This window comes from Ochotona princeps, chromosome 14 (assembly GCF_030435755.1).
Source record: "Ochotona princeps isolate mOchPri1 chromosome 14, mOchPri1.hap1, whole genome shotgun sequence".
NCBI lineage: Eukaryota > Metazoa > Chordata > Mammalia > Lagomorpha > Ochotonidae > Ochotona > Ochotona princeps.
The window spans coordinates 23,217,680-23,243,692 of record NC_080845.1 but is presented as its reverse complement, the minus strand read 5'-3'; the positions used below and the strand labels follow the sequence as shown (position 1 = coordinate 23,243,692).

At 43.8% G+C, this 26,013-nt stretch overlaps 1 protein-coding gene across 1 annotated transcript in view; it reads left to right on the top strand.

Moving 5' to 3' along the window:
• Positions 1-26,013, top strand: part of FKTN (fukutin) — a 93,760-nt gene that overhangs the window by 65,286 nt on the left and 2,461 nt on the right. The gene's annotated exons all lie outside the window — the stretch shown is intronic.

The window sequence follows — 26,013 nt, the reverse complement described above, 5'->3', positions numbered from 1 at the left end:
AACCAGGTGGTAGTACATTTCAAAGTTTTGCCATCAGTAGTCAGTTGAATAATACTACTTATTCTCATCTGATATTTTTTATGTTAGCTTCATTTTAATATATTTCAGAAAGAAAGGAAATATCATTAAATTCTTTTAATTGTATCTATGAACTACAATGAATCTGTTCTCCTTCTGTTAATACTACATTGGCAGGAAAAAAATTACCAAAAAAATTGCATGTTACAGAGGAAAGCATAGAATGATGTGTTTTTGCCTCAATATGTGGTTTTTCTGCTCTACGCATAATGATCTGCCTTTCTTGTTTTGGGACCATGTTCTGTGTGCATAAAGAAGGCCTTTCCCCTGAACAGTAATGAAGTATTTCTAAAGCATTGTGAACAAATTTAGTTATCATTATTGAGGGATTGAGTAATCCTTATTGAGGGATCATCATTTGAAGAAATCTTTTCAAAAATCTATCGATAAATGACTTGACCTTTAATATATTAATTCATGTAATTCACCTCTTAAATTATTTCTTTTGCATGCTTGAATTTTGTATGTCAAGATTTGTTAGCTTACAGTGACCGTAAAAAGGAACTGCAGTTACACAGGTATGAAAACTTGGAGTAAATGTGTGGTATAGCAGGTAAGGCACTGCCTGCGACGCCTACGTTCCGTAGCAAGTGCCTCGTTCATGTGCTGGCTCAGGTTCTGATCTCAGCTTCCTACTCACATTAGGAGACAGATGGCTCAAGTACTCAGACTCCAGTCATCTGCATAGAAGCCTGGGTGGGTTTCTAGGCTCCCGCCTTTGACATGACTTGCCACTGTTACAGGCATTTGAGATGTGAACCAGCAGACAGATGACTCTTTGTTTCTCTCTCTACATAGCTCCCTGTCTCTATATTCCTAATTCCAATAAACACAAAATTTAAAAATAAATTTTTCAAAACCCATTTTAATAAGACATCCATGAGACTGGAACCTCATTTAAAAATTACTCTAGAGCCTTCTTTAGTGTCCCTTCCTGAAGGCTTGCTTCAATGATAAACTTGAGGGTTCAAATACATTATGGTTCTGTAAGTGGCACATATAGATTTAAATCATTTAAGTCCAACAGGTAAGTTTAGACAGGTTATCTAACCTATGCTATTCTATTACTTGAACAAAAGTAAATAGTTGGCTAGGATAGCTCTAGAAACTCCTGGAAACCAAGTAAAAACACACCCCTTGATACTTACAGTTAATTGGATTGGATAATTCCATTGGTTCATTTTATAGAGGAGAAAATGGGTTCAGAGCATTTTTCAGGTGGATCTCCAGAGTCCACTGGGATGGTTAGTGGAAATTTGAACATAGACCACGTCTACTGGCCCCCAAGTCTAGCTTTTCTACAGTCTTGTTTGGTTACCAAGTATTTTAGGATGGAAAATATGCCCATTTCTTTTTAATAGCTTTCTGTAATCCTCAGCTTTTCGTTGAAGTTGAATCATTGTGTTTTGTGGAATATGATTAGATGTATCAACCAAAGATTTTATTTGTTGATGTGTCTTGCAAATTTTTAACCATTATGATTTGTTATTTAATTGCTAATTTATTGCAAATAAATTATTTAAGAAAAGAAATTGTGATTCTTTTCTGTTTAGTAATAATTCCATAAGTTTACTAAGTCCCTCTTCTTTCCACTTTCAGCCGCTGTCCTGGCTTTGACAGTCTCCTCCTCTTCCCATTGTCTTTGGCCTAGAAAAATCCACAATCTCCTGAGTCCTTCTCTTCCCCTACCTGCTTTATTTCACCTTCACACCGTGCCCTGTTTCTCCTGTTCACGTCACATTTGTGGACAGATCACAACCTTATTACCAAACCTCTATTATCTTGTCCCTCAGACTGAGCGCAGCAGACCAGGCCCTCTGCAGCCAGCCTCCCAACCCATGTACCTTTCCCATGTACCTTTCCCCTTTACCTTACCTAATCCCTACACGTCTTGCATATGTCAATGAAACAGCTCCACTTGGATACCCTCAAACATGCTCCTCCTTTCTTCTAACGTTACTCTTGTGATTCCAAACACTGGTTTTGATGTTCCAACTCCCTCATTCCATCCCTTACCCCGTGTCAAATGCTGCTTGTTAAAATTCTGAATGACTTCCGCATGAAGTCCTAGCTGTCCACTACTTTATCTAATTTCTTTTTTTTTTTAAGATTCATTTATTTTATTGGAAAGGCAGATGTACAGAGAGGAGGAGAGACAAAGAGGAAGATTTCTGTCTGATGATTCACTCCCCAGGTGAGCGCAACAGCCTGTGCTGCGCCGATCCGAATCCAGGAGCCAGGAACTTCTTGCCGGGTCTCCCACGTGGGTGCAGGGTCCCAAGGATTTGGGCCGTCCTCAACTGCTTTCCCAGGTCACAAGCAGGGAGCTGCCGGGATTAGAACCGGTGCCCATATCGGATTCCGGCGCGTTCAAGGCAAGGACCTTAACCATTACGCTATCGTGTTGGGCCCTACTTTGTCTAATTTCTCTTTTCTTGGAATTCCCTTGTATGCCTTTTGACCCTTATTTCTTCTTCCTTGTATTATACACAGTTGTGTATATTCCCTCCCCTTAAAAAGCTAAAATCTGTTTGAGAACAAGGAATTCTATTTAATTCTTTTAACCTCCCTGAAAATAACAACCCACACCCAAAATGGGAAAGCTGTATCAATACTGATTCTGTTAAGAATGACATCCTCATTCCTCTGAAGGAAAGATGGCTTGAAATGAAAAACTTAACCAGATTGAATTTTCCTGAGAAACCCATAGTTTGATGCCCGTCTTAAGCCTGGTGTGGTGGTGGCTGAAGTCCTTGCCTTGCATGCGCCAGGATCCCATTTGGGCACCAGTTTGTGTCCCAGCGGCCCTGCTTCCCATCCAGCTTCCTGCTTGTGGCCTGGGAAAGCAGTCCAGGATGGCCCAAAGCCTTGGGTCCCTGCACCTGCATGGGAGACCTGGAAGAGGCTCCTGGCTCCTGGCTTTGGATCAGCTCAGCTCCGGCTGTTGTGGCCACTTGTGGAATGAATTGGTGGGTGGAAGATCTTCTTCTCTGTCTCTTCTCCTCTCTGTAAATCTGCCTAAAACTTTTTTAGAAAAAAAAAGAAGAAGATTAAGAAGTTTATTTCTTGGAACCAGAATTCAGCAGGGCAGTTAAGATTCCCATGTCCTATACTGGAGTATTTGGGCTAAATGTTTGGCTGTTTTCTGACTCAAGTTTCTAACACAGACCCTAGGAAGAAATGGTGTTGGTCAATAGTTTGCTAGTTGGACCTCCTTGGGAGACCTGGGATGAGTTCCTAGTTACTGGCTTAGGCTTGAGCCCTGGACATCGTAGATGTTTAGGAAATGAAGCAGTGAATGGGAGTTCCTTGTTTCTCTGTTGCTCTTTCTCTATCTTTGCGTTTTTCTCTCTTAGTTTGTATGCGTACCTCTGCCTCTCAAATGACTACATACACTTAAAAGTTTTGAAAATTTATTTTTCATAATTTCCACTCAAGGATAGCCCTTTCAGCACCTGCTTATGAGGCTTTATCACCTAAGAATGACTTGAAATGGCCAAATTAAGTAGAAGTTATGCAGGACTAGCTTTGTCCTTAAAAGGGCAAATGAATAAAGGGGTTTCAGAGAATGGACAGCTTAACTGCTGAACTTCAGGTCAAAGGTTAGTCAAAAGTCACATCCTTAAATAAAGAGGTCAAAGATAAGGAGGGAATCTAAAAGTCCAATAGCGACACCAAGTGAGGGGTTTAAAGTGGCAGGTGTCAGGAAAGGAATACAGGGGATGAATATCAAGTGTTATAAGAAGCTGGAGGAAGGATCTCGAACTGTGTTTCTATTTCTGTGTCTACTGAGTCTACTATCAACAGGGAAACTCTTCACTTTACTATCTCTTTATTGCTATTGGCCCATCACAAAAGAGATTTTGAAGCACACCATACTTTTTATGTAACTCTTGGGTTGGTAATCTACCAATAATCTACAGTAAGATTTATTCTAATAATTTGAATTTTCAGAGCCCAGGAATCCCCTGATTTTTTTTTGAAGATTTAATTATTTTTATTGGAAAGGCAGATATACACAGAGGAGGAGAGACAGAGAGGAAGATCTTCCATCCGATGATTCACTCCCCAAGTGAGCCGCAACAGCTGGTGCGCGCCGATCCAAAGCCAGGAACCTGGAACCTCTTCCAGGTCTCCCACGCGGGTGCAGGTACCCAAGGCTTTTGGGCCATCCTCAACTGCTTTCCCAGGCCACAAGCAGGGAGCTGGACGGGAAGTGGAACTGCCGGGATTAGAACCGGCACCCATATGGGATCCCGGGGCGTTCAGGGCGAGGATTTTAGCCACTAGGCCACGCCACCGGGCCCATCCCCTGATTTTTTAATGAAGCAACCTGTTGAATTGCCTTTATGATATAATTTTTAACATGTATTAAAAATATGTAATAGAATATAGTCAATATTTGTAGGTTCTTACATAAAGACAAGGCCAGAATTGCTCTCAAAGAATTGTATAAATGGGTATCAATTTCAGAATTACTTATACATACATAAAATTATATTATTTAAAAGTTAACAGCCAAGATTGATTAAGCACTTTATTATGCACCAAGCACTATGCCAAAATCTTCTGGCCTATCAGCTTGTTTTATCTTTGTAACAACATTATATTGTTCATCTAACATTAACGATGTGTATATATTATATGGATATGACTATACTATTTCATAGATGAAGAAACGGTTTTAGAAAGGTATCTAACTTGCTCAAGTTTTCTGCTGCAAAGCTAGACTTTGACTCTTGGTCATTTTTAGTCATAATCACTGACACAGTTCATTTCATAGACAGATTTCTTTACATCAAAGTTCTTAATTTTTCTAAACACACTAATAAAGCCTCATGGATCAAACTCAGTCACTAGAAAATAAACTCCAGGCTTGGATCAATTCTGAGATACCATGTGTGAACTCTTCATGTTGAGGCATGCTTGCTTGAATGCAATACTTGTGAATACATTCGGTTGGTTCCAACCTGAGCTGGTTTTGTGACTTTCCATTCATTGTCTTCAACCATGTTGGGACTAATGTTCCTATCCCCTCCCGTAATGGAATGTTGGGCCACTTTAGACCATTTCAGAAGTCCACCTCAGATCAAGTGTTTCAGCTAATGGTTAAGACACCAACGTCCTATACCAGGTATTGATATACCTGGGTTTGATACCTAGCCTCAACTCCTGACATCCATGTGGGAGGCCCATCTTGAGTTCTGGCTGCCAACTCATGCTCTGGCCCAATCTGAGCTGTTATGGTCACTTGGGGAATGAACTATCAGTGGGAGCTCTCTCACCACTTATCAAATAGGCTATATATACATTAGCTAGCTAGATGATAGATAGATAAATGTTAAAAACAACTTCTCCTTTTCATCTTTAACCTACCCTGGCTTCCAGGTCCCTACTGTCTTCCTTACAATTTTTTTTAAAAAGATTTATATATTTATTTATTGGAAAGTCAGATATACAGAGAGCAGGAGAGACAGAGAGGAAAATCTTCTGTCCAATGATTCACTCCCCAGATGGCTGCAATGGCCAGAGCCGAGCCAATCCTAAGCCAGAAGCCAGGAGCTTCTTTTGGGTCTCCCAAGTGGGTGCAGGGTCCCAGGGCTTTGGGGTGTCCTCCACTGCTTTCCCAGGCCACAAGTAGGGAGCTGGATGGGAAGCGAGGCTGCTAGGATTAGAACCAGTGCCAATATGGGTCATGGTGCATGAAGGGCAAGGACTTTAGCCACTAGGCTACTATGCCTTTGTTACAGTTTTAAATCCTCTGTGATTGAAGAGGAAGGAGGCTTAAGGAAACACATAATATTTTTTTCTTTACTAGGGACTGGATTATATTCTCATTCTCTGTGCATATTCAGTTTAGACATTTTGTACCCATTATTTTAACTAGTGTTTATTCAAGTTCCAGGTTTTAAAAAACTGCAAACAACATGGAATGAATCCTATAGCAAGTTTCTACCTTGTGCTAAGGCCCTGACACTTCCCATTTTGGGGAAAGTGTAGTTGTTGGGGAAAGTGTATTGAAATGCCTTACTTCTGCCGTACTAGCCAATTGACTTAAGTGCACTTTTGTAGCATTCACTAGATAAATCAAGATTTAATTTAACTTTTTGATGTGTGGTATGTGTGGACATAGGTGTGTGTGTGTGTGTGTGTACACATTCTCTTCCCACTTTTATATAGTACACCTAAGAGGGTACAGTTGTTCCAAAAATTAGGATATGTAGACATCCTTTCACACTTTAGAGGTTCTGCACACACACACACACACACACACACACACACAATGGAGTTTTACAGAGATGTCAACAACGAGGTAATGATGACTGGAAAGTCCCTGGGCAGGCCGGCGTAGTTTGGTGCGTGAGATTCTTGAGTCTCCTGAAGCAGTCTGGTGGGGGGTGTGCCCTGTCAGTGCTGCTAGAACAAATACCTGAGTCTGGATACTTTGTAAGGAAATGAGGTTTATTGAGCTCTCAGTTATGGTGATTCAAGATTGTGCTGCCCATGTCTGCTCAGCTCTGCGGAGGGCCTTGTGGTAGATAGCATCATCACAGACACATAACAACCCTTTTCATGGGAGGTAAGCTGCTCCTACCAGACCTGAATCACTTCTAAAAGACTGCATTATGTGTGGCAGGAGGACTGAGTCCATATCATCCAGTTACCCTGCACTGGGCCCCACCTCATAAAGCCTCCACACCTCCACACTGAGGCCAAGCATCTGGCACAAAAACTCTAAATAACAAACTACATGCAACCCATAGTGGAGAGCGATACTGCAGTGTGCCATGTAACTCAGGCTTCCTGGAAGATTTTCCCAAGCCTATTCCAAGGTTGTATTCCAAATGGAACAGTTTCCAGAAATAACCCATCCTCAGTTGCTGCTATACTGAGGATCAGTGACTTTCTGGGCAAAAATTGGATATATCACTTAAGTAGTACTATGAGAATAGAGCCAGTAATATCCTAACTCTTCCTAGATGAGTAGATTTTAAAAGGCAGGAGGGAGGGACCAGCATTGTGGCATGGTGGTTTAAGCCATTGCTTGGAGAACTCCAGTTGGAGTGTGGCTGCTCCACCTCTGATCCAGTTCCCTGTAACTGCACCTGGGAAAGCAATAAAAGATGGCCCCGGGCCCGGCGGCGTGGCCTAGCGGCTAAAGTCCTTGCCTTGAAAGCCCCGGGATCCCATATGGGCGCCGGTTCTAATCCCGACAGCTCCACTTCCCATCCAGCTCCCTGCTTGTGGCCTGGGAAAGCAGTTGAGGACGGCCCAAAGCTTTGGGACCCTGCACCCGCGTGGGAGAACCCGGAAGAGGTTCCAGGTTCCTGGCATCAGATCGGCGCTCCTCCTCTCTGTATATCCGGCTTTCCAATAATAATAAAATCTTAAAAAAAAAAAAAAAAAGATGGCCCCAATTCTTAGGTCCCTGCACCCACTTGGGAGACCATAGGAGGTGCCTGGCTCCTGGCTTTGGATCGGATCAGCTCTGGCTATTGTGATCCTTTGGGAAGTAAGCCAGAGAATGGATGATCTCTCTCTCTCTCTCTCTCTCTCTCTCTCTCTAACTCTACCTTTCAGGTAAATACTATAAAATAATTTAGAAAAAACAGTTACTGAGAAGTTAAAAATTAACTGGTTGAAGTAAATTCAGAGAGAAAAATCACTCCTTTACCAGATTCTAAATTTAGCTTTGGCAAAGAGACAGTTCCCTGGAACTGTGCTGTAATGGTGGAGACCCATGACCCACCATGTCTGCAACAAATCAGCACCCCGTCCCTTATCTGACCACAGTGAGGGGGGAAACTTCTGTAGTAGAAGAAGAAAGGAAATATATATAGTAAAGTAAAAGTAATTGAGCCACTGTTCAGAAAGTGGGTGTCCCAGAATATGACAGCTGGATTGAGAAGGGTCAGAGTCTTGCTTCTTGCTGGAATGTGAATATTAGTGGAACCCAGCCATGTGGTGGCTGTGGAAGACAGGCTGTCTGGCAGAAGCTATGGTTGCAAAAACAGAGAAAGGAAAAAACATCTCAATCCTTTTTCCCCATATTTGCCTTGTCACTGCCTTTCACTGGCCAAAACTAAACAGAAGCTGGGAAGCAGAGAGGTCAGCAAGATGGAGGCTGAGGTGTGTAGGTCAGCCTCCTGAGACAGAGTGGGGAGAATTTTCACTACCAACTCCTGCAAATAAGGATCAGGCAATGCATTTTAATGAAAGAGCTTCTGATATCTTTTGAGATTGACAGAGGTTTTTATAATGTTATTTAGATACATTTTTCTTGGCCATGATGCAGTTTTATTTTTATATACCACCAATTTATTTTATCCCTCTGTATCTTTGCCAAGTTATAAACTATCTCTGACATTCCTGCTTTTTCAAAAGGAATCTTTAAAAAAATTATGTGGATGGGCCTGGCACCATATCCTACTGCCTTGCATGTGCTGGGATCCCATATGAGCACTGGTTCTAATCCCAGTAGCCCTGCATCCCATCCAGCTCCCTGCTTGCAGCCTGGGAAGGCAGTCAAAGACAGCCCAAACCCTTGGGACCCTGCATCCTTGTGGGAGACCCGGAAGTGGCTCCTGGCTCCTGGCTCCTGGCTTCGGATCAGCTCAGCTCTGGCCATTGCAGCCACTTGGGGAGTGAATCAGCGGACAGAAGATCTTCCTCTCTGTTTCTCCTCCTCTCTGCATATCTGCCTTTCCAATAAAAAAATCAATAAATCTTTTAAAAAATTTATGTGGAAAGGCATAGGACTCATTTGTGTATGCTGACAACTTGTTCCTTTTGTGCCATTCAGCCGTTCTGTCTATGTAAAAGAATGCATGAAACGCAATGTTTCAGCTGCAGTCCGAGGGACACTATTAGAGCTCTTCAAGGTCAGAAGCTCTTCAGATAGCCTGATCTGCTTCTTACCCTTTTGTTCGGATATGACCCTTCCAGTTCCCTGTCTCCCACTTGTGACATTCTGCATGCTCACCTTGGCTTCCAGAAAGTAGAAACTATGTTCTTACTACCTCCCCAGACTACATTTCTCCTCCAGGCTCCAGAACATCTGAGAAACACTCACAGCATCTTCCTTGCTCATCTCCAAGAGGCTATGTGCTCTGGGCTTCTGGAAGGAACGTGAGTAGCCTGATGCACCTGTCTGGACCCACAAAGTAATTGTAGTTGAATATGGCATGGCTTGGCTGGGGAGGGGCCAACAAACCTTCAGAGAGGATGGTTAATATCCATTGTGCGCCTTTCATTTATCAGGTGTTTTATAAATGTCATCTCTAATCCTTTTAAAAACCAACTTATGGAGTTATCCATCCAGATTCACAGTTTCAAGAAAGAGTAGCTAAAAGAGTTTGAGAAACAACCTTCAGATCATACATATCAAGCCTCAAGGCCTGACCCTGAACACAGGCATGCCTTTCAGGAAAAACCAGATTTTGTCCTGTCTAAGGACAAGCATCCTGTGAAAGCGATGCACATCACAGTCAGGCACTGGTTGGAATAAAAATAAGAGTTAAACAAAACACCAACTAACTTAGTTGCTGTCCTGGGTTTTCTTTTCTTTTTTAGATTTATTGTTTTTTAATTGGAAATTCAGATATACAGAAAGGAGGATCTTCCATCCACTGGTTCACTCCCCAAGTGACCACAACAGCTGGAGCTGAGCCGATCCGAAGCCAGGAGCCCTGAGCTTCTTCCGCATCTCCCACATGGGTACAGGATCCCAAGGCTTTGGGCTCTCCTCGACTGCCTTCCCAGGCCACAGGCAGGGAGCTGGATGGGAAGCAGGGCCACTGGGACATGAGCGGGCACCAATATGGGATCCTGGCAGCGGGTGCAAGGTGAGGACATTAGCCTCTAGGCTACTGTGCTGAGCCCTGTTCTGGGTTTTCTATCCAGAAGAATTCTTCAGTAGAGGGTAATTATCCAGAGGCTCATGGGAGTGGTATTGCTATTACGCTTTCTCTATTTGGGGTGACTGGTTCTCCTCTTCGGCTGTTGAGTTCAGGTAGAAGTCACATTGCAGGTTGGGCTCAGTGAGAGGCCAGCTTTCCATCCCATAGAGTTATCACTCTCAGACATTTTCTAAGAATCCTGGACATGGCACCTATGGTGTTCTGTTCCCAGCAGGGACAGGGACTTCTGTCCCTCAGGTCTCTTTGTATGGGGTGAATCAGGGCTGAAGGGGAAGAGAAGTCTTTTTTCCTCTAAAATGGTGAAAAAAAAATCACTTGCTTGAAATGCGTATTTACTGCTCACGTACAGTCTGTCTTTCTATTTTTTTTTTCAATAATGAGAAATGCAATAACTGTCTATAGCAGAGAAAAGTACACTTGAGGGAAACTTTCCCTGGCTTCGCCTACAAGTTGATTGTTGACTTTTTCCTTTGGTTTTAAGCACATGTTACTCAAAGGCCTAAAACAACTATCACCACCTACCCACCCTCTTCACCCCCAAGAAATAAAGGAAAGACACAGGAGCCCCTGATTCACAAAGCACTGAAAGCAAAACATCCAATGGACTTTGTTCTCTACAAGTAAACCCCTTATCGGTCTCTTGCAGAGATTCTAAACTGTTATCTCGATAGATCAGATTATGAGGCTAACCCACTCTCAATGCTGAATAGGCATCAAATGCGCATTCTTTCTGTCAGCCATCCCTGCTTTGCCAAGCCAGATAAATCAATTAATGGGATGCAGAGCCCCTGCTTTGCCTTTCTCATCCCCGTGCTTACCTCCCAGAGCGCCCCGGACTCCTCAGTTCCCGATCTAATACCATCTAAGAGTCCTTATTTACAAGAGGGCCTGTGCAGGTGCAAGCTTTCAGGCCGGCAGCCTTGGAGCGGCGGTTGCTCCGCCCCTTCCATCCTCCAGCCTTCCCTCTTTGTGCAACACTTTTCTTTTCCCCCCTTTTCAGACCAAAGACGCCCTCAGCAGTCAATCTAATCGGATTATGCTAATTAGTACTTCATGAACCTAAACAACGTAACTGGATCTGCAGAGGACTCTGAGGCCGGGAAGGGGCGGGGGGCAACGACTTGGTCAGTAAACCTACCACCAAAACTGCAAGAAGACTGTGTCCTGTATTTAGCAGCATAAAGCTGCAGCTCTGGGAAGCCTACAGAGCTCATGACGACTTAGAGTGCCCGGGCGCTTTTCTGAGAAAGCCGCATTAAGGAGTACAACAACAACGCTGTCTCCCCACTCCGCCTGCCTCCTCTCCACCTCCCCCATTCCGAAAGTAAGGCTCCCTTTTCCTTCCTTCCCTATTTATCCACATGTATCCCCTTGGCTAACCAGTTCCTATATTGGAAAACTGAAGGCAGGTGATATAATCCGACAGCTGTGAATTAGAGGATGGTGCTTGGGGTTTTGGGATGCAGCAAACATTTTGCCATTTTGCCCTTGAGAATCATAATCTATATACAGAAATTAGAAAACCCTCTGTCACGTGGTTGCCATTCCTCACCTCTGTCTCAGTTGTTTGACATCGCTAGCTCTGGTCCACAGAACAACTTGTTAGGCAGTCGGGCACCCTTGACAGAGACTCTTAGTCCAGGTAAAGGGTTTATTAGTCAGGGGAGAGCCTGATAGACCACTTCCACATGTGGTGACTGTGAGAGGAAAATGGCCACCTGGGATATAGGGTTTTACACATCTTACGTGTGGGGGATGGGAGACACTGAGATAGGGCTCTGAGCATGTGTGTGGTGTGTACAACAGGTTATCCATCATGGCATGTGTTGACTTTTGCATACTGAGACAAGTTCAGGGTGGTCGCAACAGGGCATTCTAGACCTTTCCGGGTGAAAGTGTTGGTTTCAGATAAGGCAGTGGGTTGAGATAAAGCAGAGGCTTCATGGAATCACGTCTGCTCAGCCTAACACAACTAATTTGCACCTGTGTGAAGCTCCATGTTTATCCAAATGTGTAAATAGCAAATTTCAAAACAAATTTGAGTTAGATGAAACTGATAAGTTCAGGAAAGGTGTTTGGCAGTGGTGAGGTTGCTGGGATGCCTCCTTCTCCTATTGGGGTGCCTGGTTGGAGTCCTGGTTCCTGTGCCTCCAGTCCAGCCTTCTGTGAATGTGCCCCGGAGAAGCAGCAGACGGTAGTTTTTGGGCTTGAGTCCCTGCCGTCCCCATGGGAGATCCAGATTAAGTTTCATAGGGCCCAGCACGGTGGCCTAGTGGCTAAAGTTCTCACCTTGAATGTGCTGGGATCCCATACGGGTGCCGGTTCTAATCCCAGCAGCTCCACTTCCCATTCAGCTCCTTGCTTGTGGCTTGGGAAAGCAGTCGAGGACGGCCCAAAGCCTTGGGACCCTGCACCAGTGTGGGAGACCTGGAGGAAGTTAACAGCCATTGTGCTCACTTGGGGAGTGAATCATTGGATGGAGGAAGATTTTCCTCTCTGTCTTTCCTCCTCTCTCTATATCCAACTTTGCAATAAAAATAAATAAATCTTAAACAAACAAACAAACAAAAACAGATTAAGTTTCATGCTCTTGGGTTTGGCCTGGCCCAGACCCGGGCTGTTAAACATTCGGGGTGAACAGGCAGATGGGAACTCTCTCTGCCTTTCAACTAATAATAATGATGATGATGATGATGAGAATAATAATATTTCATTTTCAAGTGAAACTGAGTCTTAGTGGCTCACTGAAGAATTTTTCAGTTAATAATAGGATGCCTGATTCTAAATCTAGTGTCCTTACCCTCTCTTCCAGCACTCCGCCTCGCAGAAGGTTGGGAGCGGACCTGAGCAAATCAACAACCTCAGTTCTTTCACATTGTGGGTAAGGCTGTACACAAAATGTTAATGTCTTATACTAACAGTCTTTCAAAAGCCTTCTGCATTCATTGTGAAATTGGGAAAACTGATTTGAAATTGGAAAACTAATTTGACTCTTCTAGTGAAAGAGAAAAGTAAGGGTTAATGCGTTTTCTGCTTCTGTATCCTGCTTGGCGAGATCAGATTAAAGGTAGGGGAATGGCCATGCTGGGCCTGACAATGGGAAGAGGGCCTAAGTTTCTATCTCCTGATAAGTAAATTCCTTAGTCAGAGGAAATGAGGCTGGAGGGCCCTGAGCTGGTGCCAGACTAAGGTCATAAAATTTGTACCAAACCCAGCAAGTGTGCTGAGCTCGCAGTATAAAATGCCTGTACCCCTGGACATCGGGGCTTCTTCTCCTTGCAGAGTGGGAGCCCGTTCGCGAACGTCAATAAAATCCCTCTTGCTTTTGCAGCCTCTGACCTGGTTATTGGGAGCTTTCGGGCGGCGACTCCTGGGGCCCGTACCTGTTAAACCCCCGCGGTTTAACATTTGGGGGCTCGCCCGGGATCCGGGGGTCGTCTTTCGACGCTCTGACCAGACAGAGGGAGGTAAGTCCGGCCGGTTCATGTAGTGTGTGTGTTTGTTATATGTTGTGTTGATATTTGTAATTACTTGGTACACCGGTGAATTTGAATTTTGTATTTGAATTTTGTTTGTGCCTGGAGGACGCTCCAGGACTAGTTTGTGCCTGGAGGACGCTCCAGGACTTGTTTGGAACTGGGGAAGAGCGAGTTTATCTCATCCCTGGAGGTCGTGTGGAGGCAGGGTGCCCCTCCGACCATTTGTATTTGGAATTTGTATTTGGAATTTGTATTTGGAAGGAGAATTTGATCGCGCGATAGTCTTGTCTTTCGTTAGTTTGTTGTGTGTTTTTGTGTTGCTGCCCATTGTGTTTAGTGTTTTAAGTTTGATAATGGGACAAGCTTTAGTTACTCCCTTGAACCTCTCGATTGATCATTGGCCAGACGTCCGGGGACAAGCCCGAAGTCTATCTGTGGAGGTAAGCAGGCGCCTTACGACACCCCTTAGTTTGATTCCTCACCCTTGGACTAAAAGTTAAGGATAGGGCTCACAATCTCTCCCTCCAGGTTAAAAGATCTTGGCAGACTTTCTGCTGTGCAGGATGGCCCACTTTCAACGTGGGCTGGCCAAAGGAAGGCTGTTATAATCCTGATATTATCCAAGCAGTTAAAAAAAGGTGTGTGAGAAGGACCGGTCCGAGTGAGAGCTGGTTTGTCTGGATTGCTTGGTGATTGCTTAGCAGTTTGTGTGACTATTGTTAAGAGTGTTTTGTAGATTATGTTGGTAGTGATGTGTGTATAAATATTCTTTTAATGATGAAATTGATTAAAGTCCACTTTTTCTAATAGCCCTGTCCTCGGCTTGAGTAAATTCTGTCTTTATTCTTAAACTGAATGTATGCGTGAGAAATCTCTCTTCTGAAAGAATATCTAGCAGAACCTGGCTGGACCAGACTCCTCCACCATTCCCTACTGGAGAGAGGTTTGACTTTGTTAACCCTTTCTAGCTGGAAAAATGTTTTCTTTCTTTCTCTCCGTTGAATTAAGGCTTGTTTGTTAAACTCAATTGAACCTTTCTTATTTACAAAGAAGTATTATTTCTGAGATTGCCTTACAGAAAGATAACGAATTCTTAAAGGATGTGTGGTAAAATTGCTTATACTGTGTACATTTTCTGAGTATTTAACCTTTAAAGCAATAGAATTAAAATTGAGCTTTGATCTCTTGTCAAAAAAAAAACCCAGTGTTTTAACATCTTCTAAGCTATTTTTCATCTTATTAATGAGTAACCTGCTGACTAGGTTCAATAGATACTTAGGCAGCCTCCTAAGACAATAGCCAAACTGGAGTTCTTCCATTCCCTCGACTTCAACAAAACAGAAGATAAGAAGATGCTCCAGGGCTTGGAAAAGGGAGGGACATGCTTGGAGCCAGGGCTTTGAAAAGTTCGGACTTTGTCCTTGCCATTGGGATTCTCAAAAGGGGAAAGTTCCCAAATTAGCTAAAAGGAGGTAACTGCTTCTGGTTTCCAAGAGGGTTTGCATTTTAAAATGTTTTCATAGATTGGCTATATATGAAAGATGATTGACGATTGCCTAAAACAATTGTGTTTAAAATTTAACCTGTTTTTATTTAGAAAATGTTTTGGTTTGAAGTTTTAAATGTTTCAGAACGTAGATCCAGAGAATTGACAGATGAAGGATGGTTGCAAGCCTGGGAATGTGTTTTTGGTGAGAAGGTTATAAAAGGAGAATTATTAAAAAGAACATTGCTGTTAAAATATTTTGTCCTACAGGAGTATGGCTATCATAAGATGCAAAGGAAAAACCCATAACCCCCTTTCTCGGGATCCCCAGGCTTTAACAGGATTAATTGAGTCTATTTTGCCAACCCATCAGCCCACGTAGGATGATTGCCAGCAGCTCCCGTGGACACTACTCACTACAGAGGAGCGGCACCGAGTACTTTTGGAGGCCCGGAAGAACATTCCTGGAGCTGATGAGAACCCGACTCAACTCCCTAATGAAATAGACGCTGTGTTTCCTCTCAGTCGACCGGACTGGGACCACAACACACCTGCCGGTAGGGAGCGTCCCCGTCTTTACCGCCAGACTCTGTTAGCGGGTCTCAAGGGCGCCGGAAGGCGACCCACCAATTTGGCCAAGGTAAGGGCAGTAGTACAGGGGGCAGAGGAAACCCCTGCAGGATTTTTAAAAAGGTTAAGAAAGTTGCAAGAAGAGAGGGAGGACGAGAGAGAGAAAAGGCGTAATAAAAAGGTTAAGAAAGTTGCAAGAGGAGAAGGAGGATGAGAGAGAGAAAAAAGGTGTAATCAGGAATTAAGTTGAATCCTGGCCACCGTAGTGCATGGTAGACCAGAAACAGGGAGGCAAATCAGCAACCAGGGAGATGAAAGGTGCCCCAGTCGAGCCAAGATCAGTGTGCTTACTGCAAAGAAAAAGGACATTGGGTCTGAGAATGTCCCAAGAACTCATGGAACCCCAAGAAGATGACCTCTGCGCTGGCCCTTGGAACTTTAACCGTGGGGGGGACAGCCAGTCACCTTCCTGTTAGATACGGAAGCACAGCATTCCGTGTTGACTAACACAAGAGGACCTCTCCGATCAACCCATGCCAGATGCTGAGGTAATGTGGTTCATCGATGGGAGTAGTTATGTGGTGGATGGAAAGCGATGGGCAAGGGCCGCAGTGGTGGACAATGAAAAGACTATTTGGTCAAGTGCCCTGGCACCGGCAGAACTGATATCCCTAACCCAGGCCCTGAAGCTCACAGAAGGGAAAAAGACTAATACACTGGTAGCCGCTATGCCTTTGCTACTGCGCATGTACATAGAAAAAAATACCGGAGGAGAGGACTACTGACGTCGGAAAAAAAAAAAAGAGAGATAAAGAACAAAGATGAGATTAAAGGACTCTTACAAGCATTGTTTTGCCCCAAGATCCAATAACAGAGGGGAACCAATTGGCAGACGAGGCCGCTAAACAGGCAGCTGAAGAGACTCAGACTTTAGTCGTGGTAGAGACCATTGTTCACAAGGACTTGGAAGTGCAGAGATAAGGTTGCTCTGCCTCTTAAAAATTCAAAGAAAATAGTAAAGCATCTACATCAACTTATGCATTTGAGTCGCAGAAAAGAGCTTGCTTTACTAACTAAAGGAGAGTGCCCCTTCCACATTCCCCATCTGCCTGGTTTAGTCCAAGAGACTGTAGATCTTTGCAAACCGTGCACACAGGTAAATGCAGGGAGACTCAAGCTCCCCCCCCCCCCCCGGGTGAGAACACGGGGTCATCGTCCAGGAACGTGTTGAGAAGTAGACTTCACTGAAGTCCGTCCAGGTATGTACGGTTATAAGTATCTTCTCGTTTTTGTGGACACCTTCTCTGGGTGGACGGAAGCGTACCCCACCAAGAAAGAAACGGCACAGGTGGTAGTAAAGAAGATCTTGGAAGAAATATTCCCTCGGTTTGGACTGCCACAGGTACTTGGGTCTGACAACGGGCCGGCCTTTGTCTCCCAGATAAGTCAGATGATGGCCAGGGTTTTGGGGATTGATTGGAAATTGCATTGTGTCTATAGACCCCAGAGTTCAGGACAGGTAGAAAGAATGAATAGAAGCTTAAAAGAGACCTTGACCAAATTAGCTTTGGAGACTGGCGCTAAGGACTGGGTGCAGCTCCTACCTAAGGTGCTTTTTAGGGCCAGAAACACGCCGGCGGCCCATCATGGACTCACTCCCTTTGAAATGCTGTATGGGAGCCCGCCTCCCGCGGCTTCCTTGTGTAGCCATGACCCGGTCTTGTATCCTAACCCTCCCGCTTTACAGACTCATCACCAGGCGCTCCGTGTGGTGCAAGATCATATCTGGAAGCCCCTTGCGGAGGTCTATCGAGACAAAGAAGTGCCGTCTTGCCCACATCCCTTCAAGGAAGGTGACCTCGTGTATGTGAGGAGACATCAGTCAAAGACCATCCTTCTCACCACTCCCACCGCCTTGAAAGTGGACAGCATTTCCGCCTGGATTCATGCGTCGCATGTAAAGAGGGCACCGCCCCAGGATCCAACTGACTCCCCCTCCGCTGCAGAACCACTGCTTGGAGCCTGGAAAGTGCAACGTTCCCCGAGTCCACTTAAGCTAAGACTTTTAAAAGTTTAAATTTTGTTTTAATATGATGCCTGTTATTATTGTACAAACATTTTTTTATCCTGTGATACTTTGTGATTTTAAATGATAGGGCTCAGGCAGGGCTTGATAATCCCCAGACGGCACACATTCTTCTTCAGAAATACCAACCTTGTGGGTGTGCAGTAGGAGTAGGATAGTTCCGGATGGGTTATCACCAACATATAAACAAGACTGCGGGAGTGAGATAGCCTACCTTCCCATTCACAGGGATGGTGTGGGGAACAGCCAGTGGATTTGTGTTCCAAAGCCTAGGCCGAGTTCCCTGGGGCCCAATGAGGAATGCCCTCGAGAATGCAACCAAACTGTTTATAGCTCTGTACATTCTGCATGTTACTCTAGTTGGAGCACTTGTGAACTAGGGCCCAGACAGGTGCTTTATGTGGCCATTACTGGAGAATGGAAAGGGTCTTTTGAAAGTGAGTTATCACCTTTTGTGCAAATTTTATGGCTGTCTCCACACCCTTATGGACGGCATGGAATGGTCTTTTACCATACCTGTTACCTCTTCTAGGCCCCCTCACCGGACTATTAATAGTGATATCGGTCGGCCCCTGTATTTTTAATCGGCTACAGCAGTTTGTTCGGGACCGACTTTCAGTCACCCAAGCTTTATTATTAACTCAACATTATCAAGCTTTAAAGCAACAGGAAAAGCCATACCCAATGCCTTAGTAAATTTTAAGATTAAAATTCACAAGAAGAAAATGGGGGAATGAAAGAGAAAAGTAAGGGTTAATGCGTTTTCTGCTTCTGTATCCTGCTTGGCGAGATCAGATTAAAGGTAGGGGAATGGCCATGCTGGGCCTGACAATGGGAAGAGGGCCTAAGTTTCTATCTCCTGATAAGTAAATTCCTTAGTCAGAGGAAATGAGGCTGGAGGGCCCTGAGCTGGTGCCAGACTAAGGTCATAAAATTTGTACCAAACCCAGCAAGTGTGCTGAGCTCGCAGTATAAAATGCCTGTACCCCTGGACATCGGGGCTTCTTCTCCTTGCAGAGTGGGAGCCCGTTCGCGAACGTCAATAAAATCCCTCTTGCTTTTGCAGCCTCTGACCTGGTTATTGGGAGCTTTCGGGCGGCGACTCCTGGGGCCCGTACCTGTTAAACCCCCGCGGTTTAACACTAGTGGGTAAGTGAAGTTGCTGAACTGGAATAATCTAAATGAGTTTTTGTTTTTCTTAAAAAACTTCATTTTTAGACCTAAAGTTTTCTGTCACTAGTATATATTTCTATCAATTGGTGTCTTCCTTTCTTGGTCAAGATTTCCATAAGTACTTTTTGAATTGGTGTCTCCCCATCAGTCAGCAACCTTCTCATCTTCAGGTTTCTGTATCTGTCGGTGGTTAGCACTCAATGCTTGTAGTAATTGGTTTCTACGTGGGTGTTACCCTTGGGTGATGAAGCCCTGGCAGTTGGAGACATCTTCCCCTAAGACTGCTTGTCACACACCTGTCCCTGTGTCGGCTCACAGAGGAACACACTTCTCTCAGTGCTGAGCCCTCATTCCCTCTGGGATCTCTTACTGCTCTTCTGTTTCTCCTCTGAGAGGCTCTTGTAATTCACAGTTCATTTACGGAGCGGCAATGATGGACTCTCTTGGGATTAATGAGTGATCAAGGCCTCCTCAGGCAGATGTGCACTTCGTCATCCCCCTCTCTTCTGTATCCATAAAATAGATGAAATAGGCAACAACAAATTCTTAGCAATTTTCCACCAAGAGGAGAAAATAAACCTGCTCTCATTTGCTCCTGTGAGAGGAGTTAGACTGGGTGGTAGGCAGTTAGGGTATTCTGGGTCCCCAAGTCATTTTTCTTCCCAAATATAAAGGGGTATTTTCCCCACCATGTCTTGGATTCACCAGAACACGTCTCTCCCAAGACAAATGCATATCTTATCAGGAGTGTTTCCCCCAGGAGACAAGGGTGACATTAACATATCTATTCCCCACCTGAAGCCTCCACCCAATTCTGTCTCCAGCCATTGCCAAGGGGGTGGGCTTCAGACTGGCCTCTTTATCATTAGAAAGGGACCAAGGAAGTTGGCCAGTGACACCTTGCTGGCCTTTTGTCCCAAGGCCAGGTACCATGGAAACCAGGAATTTCCCTTGTTTATGGAGAAACATCTTTGAGGGGAACCTTTAAAAGATGCTTTCCCCACCATTAATATGGGTTTTTCTCTCTTGCCTTTCCCCCTGCCACTATGGCAGAGGATCTCGAGGCCCCCTCCCATCACTAGGATGGGAGTCTACTTTCTCAACTATTTCTAATAAATCTTACTTTAAAACTAAACTGCGTCCGCATGAAAATTCTTCTTTCCTGCGAGACAAGAATTTGAGGTTGCTGCAGTATTCGGGGTTCAAAAACCCTACAACACTCCCATTCTCATTTTTTTAAAAGCACCCTTATTATAAGAACTATTATTTAAAGGAGGGGTGTGTAGGAGAATGAAAGAGAGAGAAAGAGAGAGATTCTACCTGTTCATTCCCCAACATTTGTAACCTGTAGTGCTGCCTTCAGCCAACGCCAGGAGCCCAGAACTCTACCCAGTCCTCTCACATGTACCCGAGCCATCACCTGCTGCTTTCCTGAGTGCCCAGGTACAGGACACTGGATCAGAAGCAGAACAGAGGGTGGATCCAGCTCTCCCCTTCCACCTCTTTTTCCAAGCTGAAGAATAATCTTGTAATCTCATAGCCTCAAATGCTGGTTGGATAAGGAGTGGAAGGGCAGACAGTTGAGGGTGGAAGATTTCAGATGAATTTAAATAATCTCAGCATTAATGTCTTTATTCTGTCTATAGTTGATTTAGGTTAACTTTTTTTTTTTAAAGATTTATTCATTTTATTACAGCCAGATATACACAGAGGAGGAGAGACAGAGAGGAAGATCTGTCCGATGATTCACTCCCCAAGTGAGCTGCAACGGGCCGGTGCGCGCTGATCCGATGCCGGGAACCAGGAACCTCTTCCGGGTCTCCCACGCGGGTGCAGTGTCCCAATGCATTGGGCCGTCCTCGACTGCTTTCCCAGGCCACAAGCAGGGAGCTGGATGGCAAGTGGAGCTGCTGGGATTAGAACCGGCGCCCATATGGGATCCCGGGGCTTTCAAGGCGAGGACTTTAGCTGCTAGACCACGCCGCCGGGCCCTAGGTTAACTTTTATCTGAAATTTTAAATTAGTGGTTTAAATCAATTTCCTTATATGGAAATTTGACTCTCCTAAGCCAATTTCAGACTTGCCTTTGTTACCAGTTCAATAAACAGCACTCTGAACATTAAAGGTATTTAAATATTTTAACCATGGTTTGACTTCTGCTATGATGGCTTTCTTTTGCTGATGTTATGCTTTCCTGTTGGATTTTTAGTCCTTTATCAACACATTCTTTCATTAGTTTCTTATGATGAACTCAAGAGCTCATTGGGGTGTATGTGAGCTGAACTTTTGGGATTCTATGAAGTTAACTGCCTCGGTACTAATAAAATCAATTGTCACAGATACAGTCCTGGGGAAAAGATGCTTTTTTTTCTTTTCTTTTTTTTAAGATTTATTATTTTTTTTAAATAAAGATTTTATTTTTATTACAAAGTCAGATATACACAGAGGAGGAGAGACAGAGAGGAAGATCCCCCGTCCGATGATTCACTCCCCAAGAGAGCTGCAACGGGCCGGTACGCGCCGATCCAAAGCCGGGAACCAGGAACCTCTTCCAGGTCTCCCACACGGGTGCTGTGTCCCCATGCATTGGGCCGTCCTCAACTGCTTTCCCAGGCCACAAGCAGGGAGCTGGATGGGAAGTGGAGCTGCCGGGATTAGAACCAGCACCCATATGGGATCCCGGGGCGTTCAAGGCGAGGACTTCAGCCGCTAGGCCATGCCGCCGGGCCCAGATTTATTGATTTTTATTTGGAAGGACAGAAGGAGAGACAGAGACAGAGCTTTTGATCTGCTGGTTCACTGTAAATGGACGCAAAGGCCGGAGCTGAGCTAATCCGAAGCTGGAAGCCAGGAGCTTGTTTCGGGTCTCCCATGTGGGTTCAAGGCCTAACATTTTGAGTCAACTTTTGCTGCTTTCCCATAAACAGAGAGCTTGACTGGAAATGGAGCAGCTCAGTCAAGAACGAGCACCCTTATGGGATAACAGTGGTTGTAGGTGGAGGATTAGTCTGTGAGCCACCTCGCTGGCCCCCAGAAAGGTGATTTCTTTACAAAAACTGAAGCAAAACAAATTCTTTTTTAAAACAAGGAAGATTTTTAAAAAGCTGGCTACTATGTAGAAATCCATAAAAAGAAAATGTTTGTATTACGTAAAGTTAGTTTTACAAGATCCCTTTGTTATGTTAGAAAGTTTATTATTTGATTTATTATACAAGGTCTTTCCCTTTGGGTTGTGAAGGTCTCTGAACACAACGGATGCTTGAATGCAGACTTCAGCGTGGATGATCCTCCCACCCCAGCTACACAGGAGAGCGCATTCTCTAAGAGCTGCTTCTGTTGAGACAAGCATACAAAAGATGAAACGAATGAGAAAGGAGTTATATATCATGTTAGACTGCACAGGATGCCAAAAACCAAGTCCAAATAGCTCTGGGTGTTTTGCCCTAGGATCAGTTTCTAGGGCAGCACATGGAAATTGCCAATGCCACTGAAATGTAAGGCTCAAAGTCCATTGTGACATCTAGGATTAAAGCCAGAAAAAGTTATCAGAACAGAAACCAGACAGTTAGACCAGACAGTTATCAGCTCAATGTCAGTTTAGTGTTGTTGGGGGTTGGCACACAATCGACAATTCGAAGTATGCCATTTTGGCATGCTGAGTACTTTGAACTAAGGAAAATTGGAGGATCTCTGGCCTTTTGCTTTTCTATCTCCTGCCTTTTGTTCTCCCATGAAGTACGTTGTAGAGGCGAGAATTATTCTTCGTTGGGAGTGGTATTAGGGACTAGAACCTGTCCCCCAGAATCAAGCTGTGTACCCTAGAAAGTTCTCTTTCTCTTTCCTCTTGAAGATCTTTATTTCAGGGAGGCCCTGCCTTCTTTCCTAGAGAAAGGAAAGCCAGGTAGGCCAAGAAGGATCTGAACAGACAAGCCTGCCTGGCTTCCCTTCCCTTGGTCTGGTATCATTAGGTAACCCACCCTTTTTTTTTAAACCACATTTTCACACAGCTGTCTATTCTTCATTGAGCCTAAGCATACAACTTTCCAGTGTTTTTTGGTCTTCATTTCTAAAGGCTTTTGTTTCATGAAAAAATGTGGTTAAATAAATTTGTTGGCCTTTTATCTTGTTAACATGTCTTTTGTTCTAAGAGTATTGGCCGTGACCATTATGATGGATGAAGAAATGTGTCACATCTTTCTGCTCATACAACAAATTAGGGCTTCTTATAACATAGGGTACCAACTCTGTGATGTTCCTTCATTTTTCATAAGACCTGACATTCCTTACTGATGTGTGACGCAAACTTTCTGCTGTATCATTCTTTTCTTCAACTCTACACCTCTCCAGTTAGAGCGGTGACTGCTCTTTGGAATTTATGGGAAAGTGCCTGTGGAAGGTTTGAAGTACTGCAGGTTTGAAGTACTGCAGAAGTTGTCTTAAGTTTTAAACTTCACCTTGTGACTACTTTCTTAATTCCCAATCCTCATCCACCACATGGAGTAGTTGTCTTGATAGCAGTGGAACCCTTGAGCTCTTCAATACTCTGGAGAATAAAAAAGATTATCTGCCTTTTGAGCCTAGTTTTTGGAAGACTGAGATGCCATGGGCTGCGAGCCCTATCATTCACCAACAGACTTGGATATGTATGGGGTGGTTAAGCTTCTATAATTAAGTATAGAAAAGGAACATGAGAATTAGGCAGTGCTACAGAACGATCCATCCAATACTGATTGCCTTGCCTGCCTGCAGGACAACTACTCTTCCACCTACTTTAAACAGAAAGTGTTACATAAGTTCCTAGACTTGGACCTGGGTTTTGAGGAAACAGTTCTGTTTAACCTTAGAGTAACCACTTTCAGTTGGAAACTGAGCACACCCTGAGTTGAGATCTGGGAGAATGTCTACTGTTTAGTACTTCAAAATACCTGATGAAATTTGAATATTTGGAGCTAAATCACAACATTAGACAAGAATCTTAACTCTACTTAGCTGAAAGTACTTTTCTTTCGGAAAGGAAACCCTTATAGTATGGAAAGGTCTATAACTGAGGGACCCTGTAGTGGACTGGGAGTCTGCCGCCCTCTCTACTTTTTAAGCAGTTCTCTGGAATATTATAAAGAAGGGGGCAAGACAGATGAGCGGGGGATGGAAAGAGAAAAAAGAAGAAAGGAAGGAAGGAAACAGGGAAGTATGAAAAACCAGTCATTCCTAAGGCCTTAGGTTTTTTTTTTTTTTTTTTTGGTAAGATCTATTTTTAAAGGAAAGACAGATTTACAGAGAGAAAAATCTTTCATCCACTGGTTCACTCCCAAATTAGCCACAACAGCCAAAGCTCAGCCAATCTGAAGCCAGCAGTCAGGAGCTTCTTCAGGTCTCCCACATTGGTGCAGGGTTTGGGCCACCCTCTAGTGCTTTTCCAGGCCATAAGCTGAGAGTTGGATGGGAAATGGAGCAGCCGGGCCACGAATGGGTGCCCATATGGGATCCCAACACATGCAAGACAAGGATTTAGCCACTGAGTCATTGTGCTGGGTCCAACAGTGTTAGATTTCTGGCCCCTCAAGATGAACTCCAGGGTGACTTATTATTAACCTAACAATTTTGGTGGCAATTCTTTTGGAAATAGATTCCAAGGAGACAGAGAAGTAAGGAAGTTATATCTGCTTAACTATTGTGTCTCAGGCTTCTCGAAAGAACCTTGATTGAGCCCAGCAATGTAATAATGCGTTTGAAATGTGAGTTGGAGTAACTTCTTTTTCCTTTAGCTCACTATGCCACCCAAGCCTCCTCAGGAAGACAGGCAACGCAGGTGGGGTCAGTCTCCTACCAAGTCTCAAGCTGTCTACTAGCTTTTTTAGTAGGTGCCATCCCCTGTCCCCACCCCTACTGAAATTTTAAAAAGTAGAAACATTTAAAAAAAAATCAAGTGTATGCATTTTGAAGCATAATAATATATATATAAAGCGAAAGTGTACAAATTATAAAAGTGAAACTCCATGCGTTTTCACAACATGAACACACCAAGGTCATAAAATTCCACAATACCTGCTCCTGTTTTTAAGAACAATCACTATTCTGATTTCTAACGCTATGAAATGATTTTGTCATTTTTAAAAATATGGGGTCATATATAACTCATTTAAAAATATTTGGCTTCCTTTAAACTTTAGGCTGATGAGCTTCATTACAATCGATGCAGACAGCATTATTTCATTGCTGAGAGGATATTGCACATATATTGTGTGTCTATGCCACAGTTTATTCATCCATATTACTTTTGATGAATATGTGAGTTGTTTTCGATCTGGGGCCGTTCTACAATTAGGCTGTGAACATTTGTCTATACATTTTTCATGAACATGTACATCTTTAGGAATGGAATTTCTGGGTCTTGGGATATGTATATGTTCATTTTTAGCAGACACATCCATTTTTTTTGTATTGTCACCAATGATATAAGAAAAGTCCAGGTTGCTTTACATCTTCATAAGATCTTAGCACTATATTTCTGTCACATTTAGTCATTAAAAATATGCTTATGGGGACTGTCTTTATTGGGGCTGGACACATGGTATAATGGGTTAAGCCTCAGCCTGCTGTGTTGACGTCCCGTATGGGTGCTAGTTTGAGTCCGGTCTTCTTCACTTCTCGTCTGTCCATGAACCTGGGGAAGCAGCAGAAGACAGCCCAAGTGCTTAGGCCCCTGCAGTTACATGGGAGACCTGGAGGAGTCTTCTGGTTTTGGCCTGGCTTAACCCTTGATATTGTGGCCAATTTGGGGGTGAATCAGCAGATGGAAAAATCTTTCTTCCTTTCCATCTCTCAATCTCTAACTCTGACTTTCTGCTCTGGTAATCGTTAATTATGTATGGTTTGAACTACGTGATTTTACCTCCACTGTCCTTTGGATCTCTAGTGTCAACTATAATATGAGTGAACAAGCTTGTTAACACTCACTCCAATTATCCAGTCTCAACATCCCTATATCTAACTTTATGCTCAGCCTCTCTTCTGGCTATGAATTTGTAACAACAACTGTCAGCCCAGCTGTCCTAGCTTCAGTGTGGCAGGGAACATTTCCCAGTCCTCATTAAAAAAATTCCCTGGTTACTCTTAAATTGTTCTACTCGAGCATCTCAAATTTAAAGGATCAGAGTCCCTGTCAAAGTCTTCTAAACTAGTACATTTTAACAGTACTGGTACATTTTAATAACGATGACT